This window comes from Aythya ferina (genome assembly GCF_964211825.1).
Source record: "Aythya ferina genome assembly, chromosome: 1".
Taxonomy (NCBI): Eukaryota; Metazoa; Chordata; class Aves; order Anseriformes; family Anatidae; genus Aythya; species Aythya ferina.
This window is the reverse complement of record NC_140296.1, coordinates 84,051,164-84,075,823: the sequence shown is the minus strand read 5'-3', so window position 1 is coordinate 84,075,823 and position 24,660 is coordinate 84,051,164. Positions and strand designations below refer to the sequence as shown.

Sequence of the window (24,660 nt, the reverse complement as noted above, 5' to 3'; positions counted from 1 at the left end):
GCTTCATGGGAGCTGATGTTTCATAGTTCTTACTGTTATGTAGCATCTTGTTCTTATGGACAGGTTCCAGTAAGCTCAGGTGGTGCTGTTTGTGCCAAAATTTTTGGAAATCAGGGATCATAATCACCTCAAATCTGGGGTAAGAAAATGTAGAGTGACCAAATAGGGGATGAATGTGTAAATCTTGGTTTTAGCTATTTTTCCTGTCACTGTAGAGGAACTGACAAATACTCAACTTCAAATCTCCATGACATCACACTACCAGCTTCACATCAGGAGTGTCCCATCTCTTCTTGCAGTCCTTTCCTATGAAGCTGGTGAAGAGTCTAGAGAACAAGTCTTACAAGGAGTGGCTGTGGGAGCTGGGGTTGTTTAGCCTTGAGAAGAGAAGGCTCAGAGGAGACCTTATTGTACTTCAGAGCTATGACAAAGGAGGTTGTAGTGAGGTGGGGGTTTGTCTCTTCTCCCAAACAACAAGAAATTGGGCAAGAGGAAATGGACTCAAGTTGCACCAGGGGAGGTTCAGGTTGGATATTAGGAAAAACTTCTTCACTGAAAGGGTTGTGAGGTATTGGAACTAGTTGAGTCACCATCCCTGGAGGTATTTAAAAGACATGTAGATATGGTGCTTAGGGACATGATTTAATGATAGACTTGGCAGTTCTACGTTAACAGTTAGACTTGATGGTCGTAGAGGTCTTTTCCAATCTAAATAGTTCTGTGCTTCTACATCGTGCCGTGTCCCAACAGATGTGCAGGTGCTGGCCCTGGTGCTGAACACAACTCTCACCCACTGGTCTAAAGGCTGCTGCTGTCACAGCATGAGGCCATTCCTCTGGAAGAAAAACATTTCTGAAGCAGTTTCCAAGCCTCATATCCTGCCCATATTACTTTCCAAACCTATCAAGCAAGAAGCTTCATCATATGGTTTTGTTCCAGCAGAAGAATGTAGGCTAAATTAAAAATAAAATTTACTTCAGAAATCCTTCTCCCATGTTCTCTGTCTCTAAAATAGGATGGACTTCCAAATGCCTCAATAAGCTGTCACTTTAAAATCTTCAAGTAACCCATCTATCACTCAGATTTGGCTTGTTTTTCTGTGATCACACCAGTGAGTCTGGTGTTTTCAGTCCTAGGTGTTAGAGCTGGGCTATCTGACTTCTTGACAACGGAAGTCAAGACATATTACACCAAATTCCTAAGGGGCAGGATGAGAAAGAATATGTATGAAAGTATTTAATGGCAGAAAAGGAGGTGAGAGAGCTGGCAGAAAGAATGACTAAACATTTTGTCAGCCAGATCTGATACCTAAACTAAACCCCAGACCACTGAGTTTATTACTCACACAGTCTATGCAAAACAAACATGGTGAAAATGTAGATGCTTAAACATCAACATTTATGTTATCACCTCCCATAGTACAGTACAGGTAATTCAAACCTTATTAATTGTTTGGAATTTGCTTACTGTGCTTCATAGCCTGCTGGTTATTAAGAAACGCTGTCAAATTTCAAAACAATTCTTAGCAATTTAGTTTTGCTTCTCCATACATGTACATCCTGGTTGCCTATTTCTGAAACTACAGGTGGAACTAGTATCGTTATTCCCCCTGGAAAAGAGTAGAAAAGAAACTGACTGATTCTGACAATATTCTCAAAATAAGAAACATTTGGTTTATAAGAATCCATTTGGTTATAAGAATCCATTTGGTTCCCCAACAGATTGCTAGTCTTCAGAAACAACTGGACAAATGCACATATCAGAAAGACATTTGTACTGAACACTACAAAAATTAACTGATATCCTGCTACACTATGGTCCTCTCCACGGGCTGCAGAGGAATTTCTACTCTGATGCTTGGAGCTTGATGCTTTTTCCCTTTCTTAAATCTGGTCTTGCAGAGGTGCATCACTCACTGGCTCATCTTTGGCCAGCAGTGGGTCTGTTTTGGAGCAGGCTGCAACTGCTCTTATCTAGCATAATAATTTTTGGCAGTTTCTGGATTCTTCTCACAAAGGCCGCCCTTGCAGTCCCCCACTACCAAAACCTTGCCATGTAAATCCAATAGTCTAAATAATCAAACCCTAAAGTAACTTTTAAAAGTGTTGAAAACATCCATTACTTTTACCCAATCAAAAACTTCAATATGCATGCATAATTTTAAAGTAATATACCACAATTTGGCAAAACAACAGTGACTTTATTCCTTTAAAAATCAACCAATTCAATCAAATTACCCAGTGAATTGGGAAAAAAATAAAAATTGCATTCCAGTTGAGATGATACTAACTCTAAAGCTTTTTAAACTGTGATTCTTGGCTGAAGACCAAAGTAAAAAGTCCTGACAAGCAGTCAGATTTTTTCTAAAAGTTCAGTTATTGCCTTTCCTCTAAATTCTGCTTTGAAAGAAAACATTATGAAGCAGAAATAGTAATTTCACAGTTGGCAAGACTTGGCATTCAGCAGCAGTTCTTATAGCACTGCAGAAGCACAGATTCTGACTCATCACACATCTTCAGGCAGTGCAGGCCCATATTCTTACATCCAGCAACATCTCATGTCTCTTGGTTGGGTAGGAACATCAAGGATCTTGATTTTCCAATGTATTTCATTGTGGCTTATTAGCAGCCCAAATTTAGCAAAGGAGAAGTTCAACTCTGAGAGTGGATGCATTCAATTACTCAATGACTTGAAAACTGACTGTAGACAAAAGACTGCACTTATAGTTGGTTGTTCAAACACTTCATCACTTTCTCATAAAGTGATGTTTAGGAAGCAGACCACTTGTACACAGGGTAACAAAGCTCACTGTCATCTATCCAGGTGCTATTCAGGTGCACAGCAATGCACAGCTATACTCCTGAAGGAATCAGAAAGTCACAAAACAGAGCTTTGAACTACAGTCATAAATCTATAAAACAAAACAAAAATTTAATTTAGTTTAACTTTTATATTTTATTTTATTAAAAAAAAAAAGGCTTTCTCATGTCTTTAATCATGACATAGTTTTTGGCCAACTGATTGAGGATGTTCTTTTGAGAGGGACTTTCTCAGATATTGGGTATTTTCACATGCAGATATGGATATCTCTGGCATTTCAGTGGGAATATCCTTCCTCTGGGAAGATGAGTTCTCTTGATCAGTTTTAGGTCAGCTGTTAGAATTAAGGCCTAAAAATACACATTTCTCACATATGATAATTGAAAATAGCTTGACAGAAAGCTAAGACAAAGACTTCAATATTGTAAGATCATAAAAAGCCAGATGGACAAAATCTGTTCGGACATCCTTCAGAATGAAAAGACTTTCTAAGCAGATCTAAACCCACAAAAATATAAATGTAAAAATAATAATAATAACAATAAAAAATAATAACAATGAAAAAGAACACAAAAAAAAAAAAGAGTTTTAGGTTACATGGATGCTATCAAAACTTTATTTGTTAGTAGCACCTCTGGTCTTTGTACAACCAGAGCATAAATATGATTACACACAGAAAGGTAGAAGGAATAGAATAGCTTCTGTGCTGCTTTCCTGCACAGCATTGAGTGCCTAGTACAAATCACTTCCTCCAACTTTAAACTGTACAACAAGGAAAATCAGTCACATTAATTTATGGACAAAATTCTCCTTATCAATAAAGGTCACAAAGTCTGATCATTCTGAATCTGCACAGTTATTTGAAAAAGAAATGAGCTTGCTCAGTGCATAACCAAGGAACACTGAAGTCATTAGCACCATTACCGTAGTAATAGAAATGTGATTTTTCCCTTTCATGACTTCCAATATTGAAAGAGGTTTTTCATCCCAGCTGACAAATTCTTTCTAGCTTCTCCTGGTGCTGTGCCAAGCTCTCTAGTGTTAAAAACCTATGAACCTAAAAGTGATGAAATGAGCCAGAAGGACTGCTGTGAGCTTCCAGTTTGTTCTAAAACTCAGCAGCTGAGCAGAGATCATTGGGACCATCAGGATGGCTTTAACAAAGTAAAACAGACCAAAATGGAGGGGAAAAAATGTCCAGATCTGCAAGTTTGCCTGCAGAGAGCCCTGAAATGATAGCACACTGAAGCAAAGGATGCCTTTCTTCTTGCAATTACTGCAAGCTGTCCTTATTCAGAATATGAGAAACATGAGGAAAAAAAAAATAAAAAGATGGCACTCCACAAAATAATAACATACAGCACAGAAAATTAGGAAAAAAACAGATACAATCACATTCTAGCCACATTTTTCTCTTTGATACAACAAATAACTTCCATTTTCAACAATGGGAGTTACTCACACACAACGAAAGGAAAATAGGCCCCAGTCTGCTCAGAAATTGGCTTGAATGGAAAACACAGATTACAGGGGCAACAGTAAAATGTATTTCTATTGATAGCTCAGTTTTCTTCCACTGTGCTTGTTGTAAGTCAGGATACATGTCTCTGTATCCCTTCGTTTTCCCTCTTTGTTTTGGGGAAAATAATATTTTTCAGGTTTTCTATATTGAAATTCAAATTCAAAATGCAGACATTTGGCATCTTGCAAATTCTGACCTTTCAAAGTATTTGGACAGAAAAAGTGGAAAATCTCAGGTTTTTCACAATGGAGCACTAAAATAATAATAATAATAAATATATATATAAAATAATGGAAGTTATCATCAGAATGCTTTAGCTTACTGGTTATACTTCCAGAATGTAAACATACCATAAGGTGAAAACAAAGTATGCCTTGATAATGGGTACTACCTATTTAAAAAATAATAATAATAACCTGAGAATTTCCATCAAATATTTTAATTAAGTTGTTATTTTGTTATTTAGTTATTTAATAATTTATATAGCATGAATACCCACTGAAGTGGGTATTCACTTTATGTAGCATGAATACCCACTTTATATAGCATGAATACCCACTCTGAACCTTGTGACTCAAAGGGAGGGTTTCCTTGATGTAATGTCACCTAACCAGTTTCTTCTACAGTCTTTATGTAACATATAATTTCTTCCATTTAGTGTCTTTGAGTAGTGTATAGCATCTTTTAAATAGTGTATAATTAGTGCATCTTCCAATTATAATCATGTGTACCTCACCATCATAGAGTCTTTGTTACACCACATATGCTTTGTTATCTAAATCCTATTGCTGCTTCTCTCCCCTGAGTGAAGTCCATATCATTCCTTTTTTCTTCTTCCACCTACAGCGAACAGCCATGTTGGGAATCATACGCACTGCTTCACATTTTTAAGAGAGTTGTCCAATAAAAGTATATAAGCAGGCAGCCAGGCAGGGAGAGTCAGACAGACTCAGCACTATGGTCTGAGCTTGATATATCCCAGCTGGGGTTAAAAGCATCAGCACGAGTTTTCACATTGCAGCCTGTGAGATGAGGTATTAGAGGACTATACTCAAGAGACAGTAGCAAGAGATTAGAAGGTTCCCAGAGGGCAAGTCCAAGGGTACTTTAAAGTGCCATTCCTGCTTTGTCCTCAGCATCTGCAGAGCATCGAACCACTTTTTTTCTAACTAAATCTTGTACATCACCTGTACAGAGGAGACTTCTCAGGTATTCTCCTAGTGTTATACACCTACTCAGGAACATTAAGGACAAATGACCCTTGGCAAAAAATTTTGCTGAGTTTTTCACTGATGTAACATTGATGCCATTCAGAACTTCAGTGAATGCATGGATATGAAATCAAGACTGAAATAACATTGCTGGAGTTACGATACAAATGAATTTTATCCAATTTTACCTTTTTTTTTATATATAGTATAAGCAACCAATGAGTGACCCAGGAACATTATCCAGGTTGAACTGTCACTGTAAACTCTTTGAGACAAGGATTTTCTTTTGTTAAAATGACATCCTATAACCACACAGCTGCTTTGCTCCTACCAATCACAAGACCAATAATCACACTCAATCTCCCTTACCAACTTTAACTATTTACAAGGTAAACTGTTCACTGGAAGTAAGATTACAGAATCCTTATAAGTAGGGTTACAGACCATATAGGCTTAAAAACTGAGTGTTGCTCCAGGAAATTATTTTAAAATGTTCTCAGCTATCTTGCTTTTGTCACTAACCTGGACTAGCAATGGTCCATGTTCATGGACAGAACTGGCAGGGAGAGATGCATATGCAGCTCTAGCATAGAACAAGGAGGTTTCTTATCTTCTAAGCAAGGTTCAGGCAAAAACTCTCCCATTGCAATTCACCTCATGGAGCCTGAGAAAGCTACAGCACAGACATCCATCTCTGACCAGGTTGCCCTGCCTCTGCAGTCCTTTCAGGACAATGTTCCTCTGACCACACAAAATAGCTGCTTGACTCTTTGAAGAAGTGCTTGCTTCTCTTTGCTTCCTGAAAAGGGTGCTGATGGTGGTGGGTAAACACCATGTATGTGTCATTTAAATATCTGTATTTGATGAGACAAATCCCACACCTCATGACATTTAGGTTTAGTCTTTTAGATTTGTCTTCAGACACAATCCCAAGGACAGTGGAGAGCAAATGTCACCAGCCCAAAAGAACACAGAGGAGGCAGACTAATTCTGAAACAGCCCTATAATAAATTATTACCCCAGCCATACCTGCTTCTGTTTAGAAATGCTATTTTCCTGCTGACCTTTCCTGAAAGAAAATGTGACAAATTCTATCCTGGCACTTCTGTGCTAGCAAATTTGGCTTGCACTTAGGTATCTCTCTTTCTACATCAAGGAATAATAATGTTTGTTTTGTCAGTGTTGTTGTTTTTAATCCAGGACTATGCAAACAAATGGTGACAGTCATACGCAGTATGGGCCCAAGGAGCCAAGTATTTAGCACCCTCATCCTGTGATCTTCAGTGAAAATGCTCAGCACCTCAGAATGGACGCCAATCAGCTCAGCAATACCCATAGTGCTTTTATTGCATTATTACTTTAGAACCAGGGTAGGGTTTACTCAAGAACAAAATTTGTTAATGAATGTGTAAACTGGTAGTCGTTTTCTTTTTAAAAACAATAAAAATATCAACAATCCAAGAATACAAAGGTATAAGGCACAATGCCCATGTCTTAGCAAAGGAAAGAGGAACAGATGACACTAAATATGCTATAGGCTGTTAGTTAGAGGAGCGTGCCAACAGCACAATGTGTTACTACACAGGAAGCCTGAGTTCAGAAGCAACAAGAGCTTGTTGAAACTGTTCTACTGTAATGGTATTCCACAGAAAATAGCTTTTTGACAAAACAGAACTTTTTTGGGAAAAAAAAAATCTTTCATTTTAAATTTAAAATACATCAGGAATGAAAAACCATTCTCTAAACAGAAAAGAAAGAGGTTTTGGTAGGCTGCCAAAAATCAAAGGAATGAGGGAGTATTACATTTATTTCTTTGCTGGCCAGAAGGCTTTTCTTGTCAGTGATGTTACAGAAATCCAAAGTGTTATCAATTTTCAGCTTTTTATTTTTCATGTAATTCTGCCCCAGCAATTTCCTTTCATCACATTTCAACAGGAAAAGGTTAATTTTAAAACACCTCTAGCAACAATTGCATGGCTTCCTCCTTTCTCTTGTTACTGGATACCAAGGAGTACACAATGCTTAAACCAGTAACAGCACTGAGGGAAAATGCTGTGTATTGTTTTTCTTCAAACTCCTTGCAATCATGGACAATTCCACAAGGAATTACAAACAAAGCAGTCTTTAATTAACTGCATTTGAAGTATACCCTGTTTTCAGGAGTGCTGCTCAGCACAAAGAGAAAGACAAAAGAAGCCCAAAAACAGCATCTTTGTGCTACTTTGTAAGTCTTCCTAAAGGAGCAGCACACCTCCTGCCTGGGTGTAAATACAGTATTTTCTTGGTCATTCTGCTGCTCCCAGTTCCTGCAGAGCAGTGACAGCTTGCAGCACCTTTACAGAGGCTGGTAAGGGCAAATGCAGCTCACTGAGCCCACTCCCTGTGCTGGCTGGATCCAAGCCACCTCTCAGTGAAGAACTGGAGATGGTGATGTCATCGGTGATGCAGTCATGCAAGTGTGTAAGACCAGCTGTAGTGCTGTGCCCACATGGCTCTTGGATGGCAGCTGGAAAACACACAGGCCTCCCAGCTCATATCTGTGTAGAAATCCTTGAATTCAAGGGGTTTGGGTGGCTGAACCCACCTCCTACCCCACTGTCAACCCATCAATGGGTCTCCACCTCCCGGGACAGTTGTAGTGGGGAGCTACCAATTCCTTTATTCCTGGCATTCTGCCTGCTCCCTTGAGGGTGAGAGAAAGGCTATGGTTTGGATAGGGAGATTGACAGAGAGTCTCTTCTAAAAATATGGGCAATGTGTTTACTAACCATGTGTAACTTCAGTTATAGCAGTGAAGTCCATGTCTGTGAATCACTGGAAAGTACACTCAACTATAAAGTATGGCATCAAAGGTATATGGGGCAAGAGGATGCATGTGTGCATGTATGTGCATGCAAGTGTGTTATTTCTCTTTTTTTTTATATATATGAAACCTGTTGTCTAAGAGTATGTTTAGTTGAATGGTAGCAATTATTCTGTCTCCTGGGGAAGCAACATAGACCCATTGAGACAAAGATATTTTCCAAAACAAAATTCATTAACACTGCATATTTTATAGTCCTTATAGCTTTATATATAGTAAACCCTTAATGACCTATGTTCAGGTGACTGAAAATGAATATATATGAAATAAGGGTGACAGAACTAGACGTAGAGTGTATATAGTTCATACACAAAATGAATCAGCAAAAACTAGTTACAGGATAAGCATTATGACCATTCACATTCCAGGGTGGTTACACTATACCTTTGAGAAAATACTACGTGATCTTTTTTTTTCCCAGTAAGCAACAGCATTCAGTATTTCAGGAGCAGAAAAAAATAAGTCAATAAGATTTTTTTTTTTTAAATTGCATAAATGGATGTGTGTTTTTTTCAAGACCAAAAACAAATTGTCCCAGTGAATAAGTTTTTAAAATGATTTGTATGTATTTCCTCAAAGATAATTCAGGGGAAAAAGAGAGAAAGGGAAAGGGAAAGGGAAAGGGAGAGGGAGAGGGAGAGGGAGAGGGAGAGGGAGAGGGAGAGGGAGAGGGAGAGGGAGAGGGAGAGGGAGAGGGAGAGGGAGAGGGAGAGGGAGAGGGAGAGGGAGAGGGAGAGGGAGAGGGAGAGGGAGAGGGAGAGGGAGAGGGAAAGAGAAAGAGAAAGAGAAAGAGAAAGAGAAAGAGAAAGAGAAAGAGAAAGAGAAAGAGAAAGAGAAAGAGAAAGAGAAAGAGAAAGAGAAAGAGAAAGAGAGAAAGAGAAAACGGTATTTAAAAAAATCAATCTGTTTGCAGGCTCTGATTAAACTACTGTTTCCAAGGTCATCATTTTCAAGATTAAAAATGAACGCACCATTTGGATCCCCAGCAATGACAGAGCTATGATCCCATTATTGTAGTTTGCCTGCCTCACTCCGGGCTCCAAATTGCTGGTGTGTAGATGCCCTACCTAATGCTACATGAGGAGAAACATTAAGAAAAGAGGTCGCCAATTTGGAGTTAGTTGCCTACTGCTCCAGGATCAGTTGTTTGTATCTCTGAAGTGTCCGTTCAACTGGTCCTGGGGCTTTCTTGCAAACTTTCCACCAAGAAAGTAACCTCCCTTTGAGCTGTTAAGCTTTTAGGCTCTAAAATTGCCCCTGCATTTAGAATAGCTCCCCTGTCCAAGGAGAGATTCAAATAATGGACCTTCCTAATGTAAACAGATTCTGGCATTGTTTTAATGTCCTTCTGTGATTTTATCAGGCATCAGGTGGAGACACAGCCAAGAATCAACTGAGCTCTCAAGCTGGGACAGTAGAGCTCTGAAATCTCATAGATATACTTACTGCATATTTATAAGATAGGTTTAAAGATGTGAGTCAACAAAATCTGTCCCTGGTGTGCCCATTGTGGTGGGCTGCTTTTTAAAAAAATGGGCTGAGAGACAACCTGAAGCCTTGCAAGCATATTGTGCAGCAATGAATAGGTCTGTTTAGATGAGTAGATATACAAGGTGCATTTGTGGTGATTTCCTCCTATTTGGGCCTAGGCAGGTTTTCTTTCCACAAAGAGGTCTATAGTCTTTTATTCTCTGCTTCATTCGAGTAGTTGTGAACCCAACTTGTCCTTAGTATTGTGTGACAGCCTGCTGAGGAAATGGCCCCAAAATAATGAGGGATGGGATTCAGTGAAATATTGTTCATATTTATACTGCCATACAGATCTACACAAAGGCTCTGCAATAGCAGCAGCATTCTGCTGATCTACTGATTTTCTTCTGTGTAGACCCTGCGGAGGCACAATAACAAAAGAAAAATAATAAAGAAGCCATTTAAAGATTTGCGACCGTGCTTGGTATGAATGTTCCTTTAAATGAGGCAGACCATGAGAACATAATGTGTCCACACGGTGCTGCATTTTCACCCGCTCAGGGAAAAATAATTCATAAAGAGAGCATTTCAAATCTATTAAAATATTCCCACTTCCTCTTCCATCAGCTTCAGTTAAGAATAGCAAGAAAGGTTAAAGATTTAATGGATGCAGAGACTGAACTTGCTGTCCTTTTCAGACCCTCCTGAACACAGCTGAGGGCCATTGCTCATGCTGTGCATCACCACTGTCTAAAAAAAGCTTGTTATATTTTGCCTGACTTTGGGTAAATCAATGTCTAAGGGTCTGTATTCTGCCCCCCACCCTAAGTGCAAAAAAAAAATACATTGTTTTCTTGTTCTCCATAGCAAAAATACACACTGATTCATTCCTACCTTCAGCCTGGGAGATTAATTTAATTTTTAGAGGCTACATTTCCAGATTCTGAAGAACTGGGAAAAGTTCTCAGGCATACCCCTGATCTGAACATAAGTGTTCTTCCATTTCCCACCAATGTGTATGATTTAACTGGAATAAGAAATTTTCAGATTTTGAAAACTGTCAATATATTCACAACCCTGAAATATTTTGGTCCGAAACTTAAAAGCTGGGCATCACCCCAGCTAGTTCTGGCTCCACAGGACTCATCAGGCTGCTGCTACTTCATCCTAGCCAGGCAAGGAGGCCACTTCTACAGAATAAGGAGTATAACATCCCCCTGAGCCCCCTTCTCAAGGCAGACTTTGCTGGATTTACAGACTCATGGCAATTCAACCTGGAGTTTAGCCCAAAAGCAGAAACACTCCTGTGAAAAATGAAAATGCATCAAAGAAGAGACGCATCTGTAAAGCATTTAGATTTTACAAATTGGCATTTTTCAACAAAGATAAGCTTTGTCAGGAAATTCCTGGCCAGCTGCAATCAGGAATGCATTTGGGAACCAAATGTTTTGTCAGATCTATGTGCAAGATGGATTTAGCCAAGGAACGAAAGGGACGTGACACTCTGATCAGCGATCCAGAAGATCAAAGGACATGGCAAATTAGAAGAGCATGGAATTAAACAGAAAATTTCTTTACTTGCAATTAAACTCTTTTAACAGCGCATCTGACCAAATTTTCTACAGAGCACAGTGTTTACCCGTGATAAATGCATCTCTGACCAAAAGGGGCTGTAGCACAGCGAGCAGAGACCTGTGCAACCGTAATCATGGCACATGACAACACCCCCTTTGCAGGCCAGTGGCAATGCAGAGAAAGTAGGGACTGTAATATGCCCTTTTCTACTAGCAAGCAAAGAGTGATTACCAATACATAAGAATATTTATCCTCTGCAGATTTATGTTTTCTTTCAAAGATAATTTTAAACCCAGCCCCTATGGTGCTGTAGAGAGCCACAGCTTGGTTGGACAGTAAATTTAATTTCTCAAAATACTGTTGTTTATGTTACTTCTGTAATTTTACATAATCTTGTCTCCATATCGACCTGACCTGGAAAAAAAAAAAAAAAAAAAAAAAAAAAAAGTAGAAAACTGAGGCCCGCAGGGCATTATTTACAGGAAAGCAGTGTCAACAGGAGATAGCTCAATTGCTCCTCTGAGCAAGAGGATTCAGAACTACATCTCCTATTTTTCCAGCCACTGAACTGTTGATGCTTCTGGCACAAAACTGAAGACATGGTTTCAAACCCCATGAGGCAGAGACGAAGCAGAGCATCAGGCCTCACTGGCTAGGGGATGGCCCTGCAAGTCAATGTGCTATACAACAGAGACAAGTTTGGCCCTTATTGCTCCATGGCACCCCTACCCTAAGGTGTCAGCCACCTTCTCAGTAAATAAGGTCCCAAAATAGCCACCTTCCTCAGCACCCCACCTACCTACCCTGCACCACCAGCTCCGTGCACCCTTCTTCTACCCAGCACCACTTGGCTTCCTCTTCCTGCACCCAAGTCACCACCCAGCAGCTGGCTACAACAGTTTCGCTACTTGGAGATAAATCCTCCTCCGGAAGCATTTATCAGAGCCATGTGATAAGCATTTTTACCCAGATATTTCTTAGTTGCCAGAAACCACCTGCCTTGAATCGGTGACCCTGCCATAAATTCACAGGCTGAAGAAGAGTACCAGTCTGACATTCTTCCCATTCCACCTGTGGTTTGATACTTGAATTACAGTAGCTAAACATGACACCTACTGGCTTTAGGGGAAATAATAATTTTAAGAGAAAATAGTCCTTGTTTAAAACACGTGCTTAGATGTTTTCTGACATAGAACATCTAATGTACCAGATCTAATGATTTGTCTGAAAATTCAAGATGGTCTCTCACCAAAACATATATATATATATAAGCAGGGCAATTTCTATTTGAATTTAGCATTCAACTAATTATCAATTGTCATGAAGCCATGAGGGAACATACAGAGTCACGGAGTTACTATTCACTTTTCTGCTTTTTTCCAGCCTTCAGAATGACACAATGTGTTTTTTTTTCACAATGTGCTCTGTAGCTGGAAAGCCCAGTACCTGCCATGCTGGGAGTGCTTTACTTTTCAGCCAGCCATTTAGCAGTCCTGGCACTCTGTGATCTTCCTGATCTCCATTTTCACAGGTACCAAGTCTCTGGTTTGTCACCTCTGGAATGAAGAGAGTTTAGCACTGAATGGAGTAGGAATAATTGTAATATGTAATGTGTGATAACTGGTAGCTACAGAGCCCATGCCATCTGGAGAGGCATGGCTTTACACAGGCTTTTTGTAGAAGAAGAATGAATGGAAAAAATCGCCATAAGAATAAAGCTGAATCTGCACAGACACACAGGATTTAGATGAGCCTTGCAAGAGAAATGCCTCGCATGGATGTTTGTAATTAAGAGACTGGTGCATAACAAGTCCTCTTGGATACCAATGTCACCTACTCTGAGCTGGACTGAATTAGAGGCAGTAAGTACATGCTCACCTGCTGACTGATGGAAATGACTGGCCCTAGGGGACAGATGGTAAGATCAATTGTTCACATCTCCTGTGTTGCTGCTACCTGCACAGCTACCAGCAGACCTGGAACACCAAGAGGTTTTGGGCTTGTTTTTAACATGTTCATATGTATTACCTTCCTCTGTCACTCAGTGGAAAAACTTTAAAGCAAAAAATCACAGCTCTATTTTCAAAACCAGACATACAATTAATGTTAAAATCCTATCCACATTCCTCATTTCTATTTATTGCAATCCTTTCATCAGTATTGCTTTCATTAACCCACACCAACATCACTTGGGCCAACAACAAATTCAAGTCACTATATTAACATTTTGTTAATTCTGGTAGATTCCTGATATGTGTTTAATATCAAGCTACAGACCCTCTTTTGCCTGTAATGGAGTTGTTTGCTTTCCTGCTTATTTCACCTCTACCCTGGCCAAAGGCTGGGTATTAATAGTGAGCTCAGAATGAGTATGGTGGAGACTCATCTTTTCCATTCCTGTTAGCTGAACACCTATCCCTGTTCCTCCTATTCCTATTAGCAGCCACCATCTAACTGCACTAGGACAGTGCAGATCTACAGGGTCCTGACAAAGACAAGGGAAGTTACAGATGGATTAGATTTTCTGCAGCTGATCTCTAACAGAAAGCATGGCCCAAAAATAGGCTTTGAGACACCAAAGGTGAACATGACCATACATAAAATAACACTCCCTGACAGAAGGGAAATGACAATAAGGAATTAGGGGTCAGGACAGGTGTTTCCCCAACACCTTGGAAAGGGCTAAGCTGAGCTCCCCTAGGCCCACTGCTCTCTACTGGGGCTGGCCATGCAGCAAAGGGACAAGGGACGGTGGAGGTCAGGCACAAGCAACTGCTGGCCCCACAGCCTCCCTTGGCTCCACACACTGTGAATGTGTACACTGCCAGCGTCACAGAGGGAAGGAAAGCTATGTAAGACAGCATCCAGCAGGAACACAAAGATCTCTGGGAAGTCTGTGCCTGAAAAACAGTGTAACAGTGCACCCAGGGACGTGCCGGTGGTGACCAAGCTGCTCCCAGCAGGAGAGCTCCAGCCAGGGCCGCAATCAGCGCTTGCAGAGAAACGTGCCGCCTCTCATGCACACACAAAGGGAAGCTGATGCTGATGCCATTTGCTTGTTCACAGATGGGGGAGCTTAATCAAAAGACAAGAAATGCTGTTGAGTTTTGCTTTTTATTCCCTTCAGTGCCATTCCGCTTACTTTAAAAATAGATGTCATAGCAAAGATTTATATTTAATGTTTTGCTTGTCACAGAGGGAAGGAGCTGCAGAGCAGCAAGAAACTTTGGGAATGAAGAGGGAGGGGGGGTTATCCAGGGATGAATGCATTTGGAACTAGATTCATCTTAAACTAATTTAATTAGAAATGAAAGTGTTACCATGAGCTCAGTCAGTGAATTGATCCTTCCATGCACCAGACCTGCAAGGCCAAGGGAAGGAGTGAAGTCAGAGGAAAGTAGGTGAAGGAAATGCTGGGCACAGCCCTGCTCTGCACTGTTCACCAGTGCCCCATGCAGCCTCGGGTGGGCAAAGATCACTGCAGCTCACGCTCCTGTGTATATCTTTCTGTTTCTTTCCTTTAGCATGCAGTTTTGCAAATTCTTTCCCACCTCTGCTGTGCAGTGCTGAGACATTATTTTGGTCCCACACCCCTGAACCCATTTCAGAGGTAATTTCACTGCATTACTTATGCAGTTTCATCCACATTTCTGAGAATATGGTGTGGAGCAGATTACCTAGAAATCTTCGGTTCTTGCCTCAGGCAAGAATGGTCATGTTTGTCACAGCCCACCTGGGAAGTCCAGATAAGTCTCTTCTTGGTGCTCAGAGTACAAGATATCCTTAGGTACACTAATGCCTGGTGACAGGTCACCTGTGGTCTATTTTAGACAATTCTGCCCTAAAACATATTTCCCACAGCCCTCATTATAATTTGTACATGTAGAGTGCTACTGAGCCAATGCTCTCTACCAGTATAATACTCCAATACAACAAGAGAGAAGTTATAGAAGACTTCAGAACAGAAACTTTTGGAAATAGATCCATGTTTAATGCAATCTTCAAGAGCCTATGAAGGATATGTTTTTGCATCAAAGACCCTAACCTTAAGATGCTGTCTGGGAAAGCCAGAAGCAACCTGGTCTGGCTCCCATACCTATCACAAATATAACAGCTACCAGACAGCCTGTGCTGCACCTTATTCTCTTGTTCTGTCTGCCAAATTGTTGCTAATTCTATTTTAGTGTGCTCCTGGGCTAATTTAATGGACCACTTACACCTACAAAAATATGTATGAAAAAGTTCAAAGTGACTTGTTTTCACAAACCACAGGAAAGAGCTGCACTGTCATGGTGCCCTTTTGATCCTCAGGTGTAGCACATCCCGAGTGTGACAAGACAAACAATTTAATGGCAGAATTGACCCTTATCTCTCTCTGAAAAACAGATGTCACTCTCTCTTTTTGGGTGATATTGCTTTTTGTAACAGACTATTGTAACCAAGTTACTGATTCCTTCCATCTGCTTGTGTAAAAGTAAGTTGCCATATTATATTGAAAACTATCGCAAGCTGGGTCACCTACTGAATTGCAGGGGTAAAAATGCATCTTGTTCCCTAGCACCTTCCGAAGGGTACTGCATAGTTATGCAACCTGTTTTGCCTGAATACTTTCACAAGCCACCAAGTGACACCCCCGCTCCTCCCTGTGTCATCCCGAGCACTTTTATCTTTGTACATCTCTCCTGCTGTTGTGGGAATAAAAGCAGCACAGTGGCACAAAGTCAGAATTCAAAGCTGAGACAGGCAAAGCACAGCCGACAGCAACTTCACCTCTCTTTCCCTTATGAGTCTGTGAAGTGCAGTCACCAAAGCAGCACTAATGTGACCACCCAACCCAGGGTATATGACATGTTCTTCTGCTCGTGTGAATAATCTGTGCTGAGAACTGAAGGACCTGAGAGGAGAGGAGAGGAGAGGAGAGGAGAGGAGAGGAGAGGAGAGGAGAGGAGAGGAGAGGAGAGGAGAGGAGAGGAGAGGAGAGGAGAGGAGAGGAGAGGAGAGGAGAGGAGAGGAGAGGAGAGGAGAGGAGAGGAGAGGAGAGGAGAGGAGAGGAGAGGAGAGGAGAGGAGAGGAGAGGAGAGGAGAGGAGAGGAGAGGAGAGGAGAGGAGAGGAGAGGAGAGGAGAGGAGAGGAGAGGAGAGGAGAGGAGAGGAGAGGAGAGGAGAGGAGAGGAGAGGAGAGGAGAGGAGAGGAGAGGAGAGGAGAGGAGAGGAGACATCCCAGCTAGCACTGCCCATCTTCCTGCAGCATCACCTGAATGCTCAGTCACTCCACCAGAGATTTAGGTCCATGCCATGGTCTTTAGGGTTTTTTCTAGGAAAAAGTAAAATGCCAATTCTGTGGGACAGGGCCACCTGATGAATCAGCCCCAGCCTCCTAATTTCCCCAGCCTCTCCTGCCAGCTTGTTAACCTCTCCCAGCTGCATGCAGCCCTCTGGGAGGGAGACCAGCTTATGCCCCTCGGTTTCACCCACCGATCAGGGCTTCCCCGGGAAGAGAAGAGCGGAGGAAGCTTAGCCCCTGCCAGCCAGGGCAAAAGTGCCACTGCAGCCCGTGGTGGTAAACAGTGGGCACATGGCCCCCATCACACCCAACAGCCATGGCTCCCTGCCACCAGTCACTGTCCCACCAAGCCACCCACAGGTCCCACTAGCCACCCCAACTCACAGCTGCATTGCAGGTGTTACACCACCCATGTCATTGCCAGCGTACAGCCCTCAGGGCCCCTCTGGACCAGACTAAGTAACCTGCTGTGCTGGCAAATTCTCACTGCTTTTCAAGATTAAACTTTAAGTCTCAAAGTGGTCTTTCTTTGGGGATTTGCCTGGGCTCTCAATCAGATACTGAGCTCTTATCAGCACCTCAGCTTCCAAGAGCTGCATGATTGTGATTAATCTAAGGTTGCAGATTCAAAGCTTCTAATTCCATTTTCTTTCTCTATTCTCATTTTTCTGTACTTATTTTTTATGTGAACTAGATGATTCTTCATATTTCCATAATGTAGTTTCACATGTACACTCCTCTCCATCACTTAGCTGGATAATACTAAATTCCCTGTGCTTCAAAATCAGCAACAGCCAGAAAAAAAAAACACCTCCTATTTGGCTTGTGTTAAGACTTAGGTATAGAAAAGACCAGTGACAGAATCTTTTCTAGATTCAAATTTTCTCTGTATTTCCAAGGGCTTTTAACTGCCATTTCATCACCAGTTCTTTCCTCCTCATGTTTTCTTCTTTTATTTCCTTCCTATTTCCAGCAGCCTCTCAAATCTAATAGAATCCTGCGTCAGTCAGCCTCATGGCCTTGTATAATGTGAAAAGCCACCACAGCCAGTGCCCCATGCTACTGGGCCTTAACAGTGAGTTCCTTACAGCCCACAAGCCCCAGGTGCCCAGGCTCTGGAGCCAATAATTCCTGCTCCAAGCTTCTTGCCAGCCCACCTGGGACTTACACACAAATGCACACATACTCCTGAAACCAGCATTTTGGATCTCAGAAGTCATACATCTTCAGGCTCCCAGAGGCCTCCTTGGTGAGGCGCAGAAGACCAGAGAAACTGTAGTGCATGTAACTGTTCCCAGCTCTTAGCTCCCACCAGGGCACTAAGAACCAGTGGCCTAGGAACTCAGGCATTGCAGACCACCACTTGCCAAAATCCAGCAGGTTTCTGTAAGAAGCTGCCCAGATCCCATCGCAGTTTCTTTGTAATGGAACACAAAGAGACATCTTAACTTTAGCCAGTTGGTTTGCTCAGATGGGAAAATGCCACACTGGAGAAAATGTTACTCAACCTCCTTCCAACCAGTAAGTCTTCCTCTCCTGCTCTGTTCTCACATCTTCCTTTTTTGACTGTGTCACATATGCTTGCCTTTAGCATCCAAGGTCCACTCTAATGGTAGACGAAGTAGGCCCTCAATGGCCCAGCAGACTGCTGGTCACAGCACTAGCCATGGCCCCAACAGGTATCTTCTGCTTTGTATCTGTCCTGCATCTGTAGCCTTTCTGCTTCACAGGAGAGTTCAGAGTCCACAGGGTGGCAAGTGTGGAGTAGCACAGGGGCTCTCCCACCTACAGACCCCTTGGACACAGCTGATTCCTCTAGGCCTCCTGAAACCTGCAGTATCGTTTTCTGCCTCTCTTACCACTGATGTTCCCAACTCTATACAATGTCTTCAAATTTCTTGCCACAAAATCCATCCTCCTGTCACAGCAAGGTCCAGTTTTGCCTGTATATCTAAGAACCAAATACAAGCTGTTCCTTTCAAGTCTTTAGTGAGACAGCAATCATGTGGATGTGTTAGTGGATGGAGTATCTGTACGTTCATCAAAAGCTTTCATACAACACTCGAAGTACCCTCCCACAAAACTCTAGGGGATGGTATTCTCCAGGGCAATACCTTACCCGCAGCATTACATGAGATCTTTTTATTTTCTTTTTTCAGACCTAGCTTTGGATTTGGAATTGAATTTAATAAAGATCATTTCAACACAGCTGAGAGAGCCAAATGCTGTGCATACACACACAGTTCTGCCTGAACAGACTGCAATGCAGAGTCCACACTCACAGCACATAGTACAGTAACTCAGTAGATACACACCAGGTTAGGTCTGCAGCCCTCACTAAAATGACCAACAAGCCTGGCTTTGGCCATAGTGCTCTCCGGGTGGTGAGCTCAGAGCCTGATCTCTTCAAGTCTGTACCTGTAGACACTGCTGAAAATAAAACAATATTGAAGCATCCACAGATGTGTGATACCAAACAGCTCACAAAAAGGCTGAGCACTGGCAAGTCAGAGTGACCCCTGCTCCATTTCAGAAATGCACTTCCTTACCCTTATGAGTCTCTTTTATTACTTTTAACTACGAACTACAATAATTACTAACAAAAATGCTAGAATATGCTGGGGGAAAACTCACCTGTTTTGTGCTTCTTGTGCCACCCACTGGAACTGGCTGAAAACCCAAGTGAAAAGAAAACATTCAGGGGATTTCGTATCCAGTTTATTTTATGTGCTGCATGAATTAATATAACAACAGCTTGCAATATGCTCCAACAATTTTAATCAATTCTCATTAGCTCAACATGTCTGAAGAGAAGAACCCAGGCTTTCTAATCTCCTGACCAAACGCCCACAAGCCACTAAGACTGTGGAGTCAGGAGAAAAGCAAACACAGTTCAATGATGTATCAGGACACATATTCTCCAAATATTAATGACATTGTACAGGGCACAAATAAAAACTGAGCTAACATAGTTCATCCAACTCCAGTCACTGGCATTTGAGAAAGCTCAACTGAAGTATACATGAAGCTGTTGATTTTATGAGGAAGGGGGAGCTCACTAGACTAGGAAAAGAATGTCTTGTTTAGTCATGCAAAATGAAGGCTGAGTGAAAACATAATTTCTCTCTCCAAATACCCCATGGGTATATATTCCAGTTGAGCACAGCCTCTAGGACAATGTTCACAATGATTAACAAGTGATTGTAAAAGTCATCAGGGATGAATTTAAGCTGAATGCCCAGGAATGTTTAATAGAATCCAAGCAGGGAGCAAAAATCTCCAGTAGGAAAGATAATGGCAGAAAACCTACTTTTTCAAAAAAAAAAAAAAAGATGGAGCTTGAACCACTTCTGAAAGACACTGCATGATGGGTTTGTTAGCAATAGCAAAGGATCACGCTTAGGGTCACAGACTCACATTTATGTATTTTTACTGAGGAGACACGTCCATCCTCTAGGAGTGCAAACAACAGGAAGACCTCAGTGTGATAACGTCATTAAGAAAACAGCATTTGGTTTCTTGCTATTTATTTTCCCCTGAAAATGATTACGGGACAAAATACAACAAAACCTGCACTTGAGACTCTCTTTAGTGCCACCCCCAAAAGGCCATTCTGAGTAACTAGCCATTTAAAGTACCCACTATGTTTCCAGCACAATTTTATTTGACCTTTTAATGAAAGAATAACATGTATAAGGCAAATGATTTTGGCTGATCACCTGGGTGACTGCTTAAAGCAGCCTTCCATATAACCCAACCTGCCCATTGTCCAAGCTTTAATGTTAAGCTTTGTCTTTCACAAATGTATGCCTCAAGTGCATTTTGTGATTTTGAAGTTTGTATTTTTGCCCAGTCTGACTGCATACCCTTTTCAGTGCACACACAAAGTAAGATGCTTCAAATACCTAAAAAGGAAACCAGGTACCTCCAAGGATGATAATAATAATGATAAAAATAATGATAATGACAACAACAATAATAATGATAATTGCTGAAACCATATATTTTTCTATTTATTGAAGATTTAAAGAACTGCATAAAGTTCCTTGTTTTCCAAAGATAACAGATCAAATCTTTCTGGAAAACATAGTGGTTCCCTTTCTGTTATACAAAATGATTAAGAACTTAATAAATCTTTTTTCAGTTCTTACTATAATTCAGTCAAGGAGGGCATTATGCATCCATGTGCATGTACTTGTGTTGTGTTTGCTATCACATATGAGTACAATGAGACTTGATAATGAAAGAAAAAAATACATAGCCAAAAGAAACAGCAAGTTTCCTGGTGCCAGAAAATGTGCCACTCCTTTTAACCAGCCAGGCAGCCAGAAGCCCATGCCCATGGTGTGTAAGACCAAAACACAGGGCCTCCAGGGCCAGCCCAGCTGCAGCCACACTTACTCCAGCACTAGGGTCATGATCCAAGTGCAACTCAACAGTGCCTTTCCCTTCATTTCTGGCCAGCCATACAGGTATGTGCTACAGAAATGACTGAGCTGTGGTGGGAGCCTTCTGCATGCAGAAGACAAAACTGTCACAGGAGCTAAACCTAACATTGAAACAACAGCTTTCCAAACACTGCTTTCCAAACTAAAATTGGGGCTATTTTTTCACCTGCATTTTCCCTTGTTGAGTTCTTTGAGTGTATAAGTGTACCCACCATCACAGAGAAACAGCAGAGAGCCAACCTCTATGGGCTGACGGTATCTCTGCCTGGTACATGTTTGATTACTGACACGAACTTCAAGTAATAAGGAACACCTAGATTTACTGACTGTAATTAAACTCTGGTACAAGTGCTTCAGCATTTGTCATGGTCCTCCATCACCCAAACAAAGAGTCATACTGACTAAACAGCTCTGCAGCTCTGTCTGCTTCCGCTTGCAGTGAGCCACAAAGACCTGTGGAGCAAACAGATGGCACTGAGAAGCATACTATGTGTGTTTATGGGAGGGTTCATTTGGAAAACCATCAGTGTGGTTGTCTGGCCTGAGCACATGGAGACCATCCCTACACCAGTGAAAACAAGAAATATGTTGCATGTCCTGGGACTGCTTCCCTGGGGCAAACCAAAGCACAGCAAGGCAGAAAATTGAGAGATTTGTTTCAGAAGTGCCCTGCTGATCCAAACAGAAATGCTAATGTAGGCCCCCTCTGAAGCTCTTTCCTCTCCCCCTGCTGCCTTGTGCTCAAGGTAACCCAAAGGAACTGCACTATCACTGTTGTATAAATTCATTCATTCACAGCAGCAAATTTCATTTGCTGAAATGAAAGGCTCATCTAATCTATCTACACACTTGTGTTTGTCTTCTGTTTGAAGTAATGATCCCCACAATAGAAAACAGGGAAAAACTAAAAGGACCAAAGGACCAGGCTTCTGAAATCCTTGTTGTGCTAAAGGTCTGTCTCTGAGAGTTATTCTTAGCAGGATTAATTTCATTTAACACCTAGCCATGCCACTGTTGCCAAATTAGGTCAGTATGTATACAAATTCAAGTGCAGAAAATGTGGGAGCATGCTGTACATGTGACATGCATAATTAGGGGTATTGGGCTAATAAATGTTATTTTGAAATGCATAAAGTAACAGTAAAAAACCTTCAGTTGAGCATGGTTATAAAAAATAAAAAATAAATAAATAAAATTAAGAAATAAAATTAAGAAATAGGAGGAGGAGAAAAGACTACTGTTCATTTTCAGTTCTTGGGGGGAAAAAATCAAGTAACTCATTCACCTCCATCTGTTTTCAGCCTCTTTGTTGCAGCACCTCAGGTCACCAACCTCTCTCCCTCAGAGACAAGCCCAGGAGATTCCTCAGGAGCTCTTCTTCCGACAAGCTGTCCCTCGAGATGGAGAAGCTGTACCAGCTCTCACATGCGATGGTACAAACACATCTCTGATTTCTTCCTGTGCATGAGATCTTGTGCTTCTGAGACTGGGTACAGGTGAACAATTCCTCAAGGAGAAGACAAAGCACATCACATTTTGCCTTAAGCAGCCTAGAACATAGTTTGTTCTTTTTTGTTTTGTTTAGTTTTATTTTTTAATTAAAGAACTCAACCCTAGCTGCCAATTAAAGGAAATTGCAGAACCAGTTTTGTAATTATTTAAAGAATACAATTACATTGCTCACTCTGATGCTTAAGCTTTCTTTAAGAGGATCCTACAGGTCCTCAGAGTGTGCAATGGGGTCCATCAGGAATGGTACGTTTAAAATGGATTTCAGTAGAGCTCAGGGCCAGGAAAATGCAGGTTTACATTGTGTGACTTGAAAAGACAGAGAGCCATGCCAGGAGGGAGACCCTGAGTTCACCTGCCGACCCATGCACCTGCCAAGAATAATAGAAATAATAATAAAAATAAAAATGCAAAAACATGAAAGTTAGCACTGTGTTGACAGGGCTTCGATAAAATTTCAAACAGAGGGGCTCTATCACTAAGTCTTCCCACTGAGCAACATTTATAGTTATTACTTTCTTGCTGTTGGCAGCAAGCCTTTATAGACGTTTTGAGAATACATCCAATATAGGAAGTGGCCTGTTGTTTTTTCTTTCTTCCAGCTACATTATTGATATTTCAGGAGTAATTGAACTTCTCAGCACTAACTTGTTTTCTCCATGAACTACTATCCCCTGTAGATATACATGTTTTCAAGGCATATGATAGAGTATCTGTAAATCCTATGCCTAAATGGCACTTGCATTTTATCAGCCTTTGTAGGGAAAAATAATTAAAAAAATAATAATAATAAAAAAAAAAAAGGAAGAAAAAAAGGTATCAAAGCTGTAAAACATCTGATGGCATTTAAACTGTACTATGTTACATCTCTTTTTCACACACCCTCACACATATGTAAATAAAATCTTTCTTAATATTAATTAATTAATTAATTAAAAGGTTCACAACTCTCATTATACTCACCAAAACTATTCCACCCCACCCAGGCAATTTTTTTGTTTTTTTTTTTCTTGCTATGAACATGTAGTACCACAAGCAACATTAATACCAACCAGCTATTCATAATAAAGAAGCTAAACTAGATAATGCAAAATCATTTTGTAGTGGAAAGCACAGCCACAAACAGAAGTGGATCCATTCTTAACACATGGCGCCAGGTAAGCCTCTCATGCTATTTCATACATTTTGCGGGTATAGGATGGGGTTGTTATACGTGCTCCCTTGGATCTTGGCTCCTGCAGGCACTCAGGCCGGCAACACAGCATTTTCCAGTCTGTACCCATACAGGATAAGTGAAGGACAAAGTTCCCATGAAGGATGTATGGATCACTGACAGCCAGCTTCCTGTCCCAGCCACTATATATTTAAAATGGAAAAGTCAGAGGAGTAGTGTCCCTACCACCAGCCAGAGAACAAAAATACTTTCCTTGGAAACTCACATGGAAAATTAAGAAGGGATTTCTGCTTAAAAGGAAAGGTTTGAAACTTTCTAATTCGGTCTGTTAAGTGCCATGGCTGTGGTGCAGCAGGACGTTGTGTCACCACATGGTGCCCTAATTTCAAATCTCTCTGTGGACACAGAGGCCCCAACTGCAGCCATGGTGACAAAGAACCATTTCTTGTAGCAAATTAATAGACTACAGGTGGCAGAGGAACAAGGCATTGTTCAAGGAATGCATGGCTTGGCTGGATCACCCCCATAGGGCACATTAGATGGTATTCACACATGGTGTCTTCAGCCTCCATCTCTCCAGGTTCCTGAGAGAAGATAGCTGTCAACAAAAGGAGCAAACACAGAGCAGAGTGCTTGGCAACTGCTAGGATTTGTCAGACTGTAATCTCTTATTTTCACACTCCACATTATCTTTGGTTCTGGTTTTCTATAACTCTCAGCAAAAGACAGGTGGTATTAACGCAAGTTTAAGACTGCTGCCCACCAATAACATTTTTTTTTCTTAG

At 41.2% G+C, this 24,660-nt stretch overlaps 2 long non-coding RNA genes across 2 annotated transcripts in view; one reads left to right on the top strand and one right to left on the bottom strand.

Moving 5' to 3' along the window:
- Positions 1-12,297, bottom strand: part of LOC311430052 — a 101,850-nt gene extending 89,553 nt beyond the window's left edge. The window contains exon 1 of the long non-coding RNA XR_014688521.1: positions 12,265-12,297. This is a non-coding gene — a long non-coding RNA (uncharacterized lncRNA). The remainder of the gene's footprint in view (positions 1-12,264) is intronic.
- Positions 12,298-12,935: 638 nt separating this feature from the next.
- LOC311424765 lies at positions 12,936-22,837 on the top strand. Its single transcript, XR_014686178.1, has 2 exons — positions 12,936-13,379; positions 22,494-22,837. It is a non-coding gene; the product is annotated as an uncharacterized lncRNA (long non-coding RNA).
- The last annotated feature ends 1,823 nt before the right edge of the window (positions 22,838-24,660 follow it).